General features: G+C 46.7%; 1 long non-coding RNA gene and 1 other non-coding gene across 2 annotated transcripts; one reads left to right on the top strand and one right to left on the bottom strand.

The window, feature by feature from the left end:
* The first annotated feature begins 1,117 nt into the window (after positions 1-1,117).
* Positions 1,118-4,079, top strand: LOC114632532. Its single transcript, XR_003713105.1, has 3 exons — positions 1,118-1,693; positions 3,195-3,389; positions 3,483-4,079. It is a non-coding gene; the product is annotated as an uncharacterized LOC114632532 (long non-coding RNA).
* A 1,279-nt stretch (positions 4,080-5,358) lies between these two features.
* Positions 5,359-5,494, bottom strand: LOC114632823. Its single transcript, XR_003713136.1, has one exon. It is a non-coding gene; the product is annotated as a small nucleolar RNA SNORA17 (small nucleolar RNA).
* Between the last annotated feature and the right edge of the window lie 755 nt (positions 5,495-6,249).

Below are 6,249 nucleotides of genomic sequence, written 5' to 3' on the forward strand. Positions count from 1 at the left end.
GCCAGGTAACTGTGGAGGTGGAGTTTAGACAGAATACTAACACTCATTCCACCAATCCTGGAGGAAGTTGTTTTGCCAACAGACCAGAGTGAGCTTAGAAGGTCCTGTCCTCACTCACCCTGTGATGACTATGGCTTCAGCTCAGAACTCGATGTGTCCCTGAAAGAGTCCCCAAGTTAGAGGCTGCCAGCTTGGCAGAACCTGGGTTTCAGACCCAGAAACAATGAGACAGTATTACTGGTTAAGCTGTTAGGTGTTAGGTCATTTGGCATGCATAAGCAGATACTTCACATGGCCACTCTGTACTTGGATGCTGAACCCAAACTCTTTGCAAGGGAAACAGAATTTTTGGATAGATAGAGAACCCCAGTGATCATCTTCTCTACCTCTTTGCTATTCATGTGACATACTTATGGGGTCAGCGATCCATGAGAGTTGACAAGGGTGCAGAGCAAGGTGTGCACTGGCCCTGGATTCTAACAACGCTGAAGGAATTTGCCATTTGTGGTCTTTGTATCAAATGTACTCTCCTTTGAGGTGGAAAGATGGCTCAGCAGATAAGAGCACTGGCTGCTCTTGCAGAGGACCTGGGTTTGGTTCCTAGCACTCACATGACAGCTCACAACTGTCTGGAGACCCAGTTTCGGGGAATTTAGCATCTTCTCACCTCCATATATGTGTTTCACATGCAAATATATAGGCAAACACTCATCCATATGAAAATAATAAGAAAATAAGTATTTTTTAAAAGTGATGTTACCTTAGTGATTCTAGTTATGTATCAATAACAACTATCAATAACAATAATAACAAGTATCGTCTATATACGAGGAGCAAACAAGTCTAAAAATGAAGCAATTTTACATATCTTAAAAATAATATATCACAATAATTATCTCTTATAGATAATATATTTGTATTATATTTATGTGACACAATGTGTTGCATGATATGAATTGTAATAAATTATATTTTGATGATTTCTTACATTTACAGTCTTTCACATTTGATATTTTCTAAACAACCCCAATGCCAACTTGTCAAATTATTTATTTCCCTCTCTTCCCATCCAGGACCTGAACCCAGATCTTGTAGACCAGGCTCCAGCTGGCATATCCTTCAGTGACTTGGTGCCATCCCCAGCCTGAGGCCGTCAGCACCTCAGTTGTTCAATCTGGCTAGGCTGCAGTTCCCTGGCTGTCCTGCTGTTATCTCCTGTTCCTGAGCTGTGTAAAAGGAAGAATATTTTGAAGACTTTGTTCTGTGTCTCATATCCCTGTAACAAATAATAACTATTGGCAGTAGTAACAGGGAAGAGTAAGTGAAAGGGGAAAGGGAACTGCACTTCATCCTGGCTTTCACCAAGACACCGCCTTGCTGAGGTCTGCAGGAAGCCTGTTGTCACAGTGAATCCTGTCACAGTGCATGGAAACGCTATACAGAGATAGGCAAATGTAGTGTGTGAGACAGATTCTACTCAGCCTACTTTACACAGGGCAGCTCTGGGGTGTTACAACAGACTTCCGCAGGCTAGACCTCAGGAGATGGACTGTGCAAGAGCATCAGACTCAGCAAGCCTCCACTCAAAGCCTCATGGTTGACTGCAACTGGGAAATGTGGTTCACTGGAAGATACAGCACACCAGGCTGTCTGGCAGAGTTTGCAGAGATTTCTCACCTTCTAACTATCCAGGGTAAGGACAGACAAACAAGAACAACCAGACTCTGTGATTAGCTGAGTTTCCAGAAAACTGTGTGAATCTATCAACAGGTTCCGTGGAATTCTTCCTTCCCTCTCCTCTCTTGCTGGGACACGTGTGAGTGTGTGCGCCCATGCACACATGGTGCACAGACAGATCTACCCCCGCCCTTTATGCTCACAGGCTGCTACACATGTGTGTGCAGATGCACGTACACACATGGTGCACAGATATCCCCACCCTGTCTAATGCTTATTTCTGCACATTTCAGAACTATTTACTTAAAGCCACTCACCTGCTTTGTTCTAATTTATATCAGTGTATATTCAGCCCAAGCTTCTCTTGTTTTGTCCTCTCATGGTTTCCTTCAGACTTTGTCATCTGTTCGTTTTCTTCCTGGAGATCCTCCTGAGAACCATAGGTTCTGGATTCTTTGCCTTCTTTTCCAGCTGTCGCAAAGGAGGCCCTTTAACATTATCTGGAAAACTGAGTGTGGGGCTTTCCTGTTGAATTCCCACATTTTCTAAGTTCTGTGTGCTTTACTCTAGAGATTCCCTCTTCTGTGTAAAACACTTTTCAGTTGTTTCTTAAGGCTGGGCATTATAGGAAGACAATTTTTAAGACCTTACCTCTCCCCAAATGTCTTTCTTTTAGTCTCACAGGTAGTTTTTCTGGGTGTACATCTTCCAAATCTATAAAGTACTTTTTCTTGTAAATGTAAACAATATCACTGTTATTATTTTCTGATATCTGAGGCTAGATCGGATACCATTGTGATCCACGTTCCTATGAGTATGACATATTTCTCACTGAGAATCTTTTATCTATTTTTTAAAATTTATTTATTTATTTTATGCATGTGAATACACTGTAGCTGTCTTCAGACACACCAGAAGAGGGCACCAGATCCCATTACAGATGGTTGTGAGGCACCATGTGGTTGATGGGAATTGAACTCAGGACCTCTGGAAGTGTAGTCAGTGCTCTTAACCACTGAGCCATCTCTCCAGCCCCTGAGAACCTTTTAAAATTACCATTTCATTTTTTTGGTCTTTAATGTACCCCAATCCCACTCATTTCCCCTTCTCCTTATACCAACCCTCCACCCCTTCAATCTCCACATCTCAACGCAGTAAAAGAAATTCTCCTTGTGGAAGCCACAGTGTGTCATAGTGTGTCCCACAGTAGACCCTTTATCCACACTTCTCTGCTTGTAAGTGTTCATTGCAATGACTCATTGGTCTGATATGAAGCCTCTGGCTTCTGCTACTCGATTGATACTGGAACCTTACTTGGACTACTTTCTGATATCCTGTTGTTGCCCTGTGTCATGGGGATCCTGTAGTTTTGAGTCTGTAGGACCAGCCCCTTTATGCTCTCCAGCAGTTCAGTGATGGGGTAGATGTCGGATGAGACAATTCAAAGCCTTGGATATGGATCTAAGAGGTATCTGAAGATGGTCAGCACTCTAGCTCTTTCTCTCTCATGCCCTCAGGGCCCATTCACCTGAAATTCCTGCAACCAGGACCAGCTCTACCTTACTGTCCAGGTGAGGTACAGAGCCTGGTCTCCTGAGTATTGCAGCTGGTGAGAGACATGGACAGTTCTCCAAGTCTTATGATCCTGGGTCCAGCTTTCCCACCTGCCATAGGTCTCTCCCTCATCCCAGCCACTGCACAACAGACAAGAGGTAGGTCCAGCTCTCCCATGCTCACGCTCCCAAGGACAGCTCACCCGCAATCCCCACATCCAAAGCAGCTCTACTCTGCTCTATTTTGCCCAGGTGAGGTGCAGGACCTGAAGGACAGTGAAAGGACAGCATGATTTCTGCCTGAAAATCACCAGGAACCAAACAGGTTGGAGACCCCACAGGTTTCTCTGCAAGGACAGCATACATTTCGCTATGCTCCCTGACTCCAGGCTTCTGACGAAAGGCCGAAGACCTCCATAGAGTGGGGTCCTCCAGTCATGTAGTACAACATCCATCAGCCCCTCCACAGGTAGAGGGCGTGACTACAGGCAGTGGAGCCTCAAGACAGACCTCCATATTCATGTGATACCTAAAGGCCAGAGGATGTAGCCAATTAAGCATTCCTTCCCAGACAATCTTCCTTGCAAAAGGTATTTAACCTCAGGCCTGCCCTGAAAATACCGGGGTATAGTTTCATCCATTTTCCACCATGACAATAAATATCTTAAGACCATAGCTTACTTCTCTTCTTTGGGTCCTTGCTGTGGTGAACCGTGGAGAAGGTTATTAACTACCAAGCTGCCATCTAATCTCTCGAAGATGATCTATGTTCTCAGACATGGAGACCCAGCAACCTAAGCAAGCCGAGCCAACTATGACCAAGCCAAGTGAGTCGCTGCGACCAGAACTCTCATCCCCGTGGGACACAGCCAGAGCTTCTACCCCTCCCCATGGGACCTCAGACTGTGTTCCCCCACCCTGAACAGAGTCCCATGGCTTCTCCTAGCCCAGTGTCCATTTGGCACCAGTGTGGAGTGAACATGGTCAAATTCCCACGCCTCTGTCCCTCTGAGCAGCGGCCCAAGCCCCTTGGTGGTGGGTGTGTGTGTGTGTGGGAGTGGTGGCACAGATGCAGCACCCACAACTCAACCCAACAACGGACCCACGCACATTACAAACCAGCAAGGGCTCACTCTCCTGAGTGCAGCAGGAAGTGAGGGACAGGGCTATCTCTTCTGCTCTCATGACCTCAGAGTCAGGTCTCCCACCTGGAATAGGTGGAGAAGGGTGAGGAGGGAAGAGACCAGTGGTAGGGCCAACTCTCCCACACTCATGGCTCATATTTTTCAGCTGGCTCACCTGCAACTCCTGCAACGTGCTGGGCCATTCTCCTAGTACTGCAGATGGTTAAGGATGGGGTCCACTCTTCTGCTCTCATGGGCCAGGTCTCCCATGATGCCCAGGTGAGGGGTGGAGCCAGTTCTGTTCAGCCCACAGATATCAACATGTCCTTCTGGCTATAGCTCAGACCAGGGACTTCTGATTGGCCTTTGGTGGTAAAAGACTCCTGCTGTTGTAGTGACACAGAGTTAGACATGGCCCCCAGAGGCAGCAAAGGAGGCTGCCAGGACTCCACCATGGCCCCAGATGGACTCCATCACTGGCTACTCACTTCAGACTGTCCCTCACTATCCTCAGCTTTCCAGTTCCACCTCTCATCATTGTACCCACATCCTTCTGTTTCTCTTTCTCTTCCATTTCTTCACCACTTACCTACTTAGAGGCACCGGGGTGGGGTGGGGGTGGGGTCTCTGAATGTCTAGGATCATCTCCTGAGTGGCCTAAGGAGTGCTATGTCTTGCTCTCACACCATGGCACCTGGCAGGGGTTATATAGGGCATGATCCTCATGCCCCGCCCCAACCAGGCCTGCACAGCACAGGACTGGTAGTCATCTTATGCTAGCTTCCTGTCCAGGCCCCATGGTGTTGGTCTGGTGGTCTTCTTGGGCTTGCTCCTTGCCTGTGCCCACCTGAGTGGCTCTATGCCAGGGTCCTCTGTCTCGGCTCACTCCCACCCTTGGCCTGTAGTCACAGGTGGGGTCTTCTAGGCTTCACATTGGTCTGTGCCCTGGGAGCCCATCTGGGCTTGTGTAGCTCTGAGGTCGTCTCAGCCTTGTTTTTCCAGGGAATGTTAGGGTACTAATCATTCAGATGGTCACAGGTCAGATCATTGAGCACAGACACAGCCTCTCTCCTCTCTGCCACCTATGGATGGATGCACATGTGACACAGCAGTCACACCTGCAATGCCTCTAGGGGCAGCAAGTTTTTCTTTTCTTTTTCTCTTTTTTTGAAACTCATTCACACTTCTGATTTTTGTTTACTAGTTTCATATCTTTTCCCCTACCCCATTTCTTTGTCCCTTTGCTTTATTTTCTGGAAAAATTTTTAATTCTATTTTTTAAATTTAAAATTTTATTTAATTTTGTGTTTTATAGGTGTTTTATAGGTAGGTCTGTTTGTGTACCTTGTATGTGCTTGGTGCCTTTGGAGGCAAGATGAGGGAGTTGGATTTCCTAGGACTGGGGTTACAGCTGGTTGTGAGCTGCCATATAGGTGCTGGGAACTGAACCCGGGTCTTTTGGGAGAGCAGCCAGTGATCTTAACTACTGAGCCATCTCTCCAGCCCTTGTTTTGTTCTGTTTTAATTCTTTTAATTTTAAGAGCTTTTTATCATCCTCTCTCTCTCCCCCTTCTTTTTCCTTCTCCAATTCCTCTCCCCACTGTGTGTTTGTGCATGCATATGTGTGTGCGTGCATGTGTGTGTGCCTGCTCTCCAGTGTGCGTGTGCGTGTATTCACATAGGCCAGAAGAAGTCATTAAGCATCCTTCTTTCTCGTTCTTAGCCTTGTTCTCTTGGAGATGCGGTTTCTCATGCTGTCGGTCAGCACTGCCCGGGGTACTCACTATATTTTTTCCTGTCAGTGCTGGGGTGATAAGTGTGTATACGACCATCTCTGGCTTTCAGATGGGTGCTGGGATCTGAACTTCAGTCTCATGCTTGAGCAGCAAGTACTC

The sequence above is a fragment of the Grammomys surdaster genome, unplaced genomic scaffold (assembly GCF_004785775.1).
Source record: "Grammomys surdaster isolate TR1022 unplaced genomic scaffold, NIH_TR_1.0 97, whole genome shotgun sequence".
In the NCBI taxonomy this organism is placed as follows: domain Eukaryota; kingdom Metazoa; phylum Chordata; class Mammalia; order Rodentia; family Muridae; genus Grammomys; species Grammomys surdaster.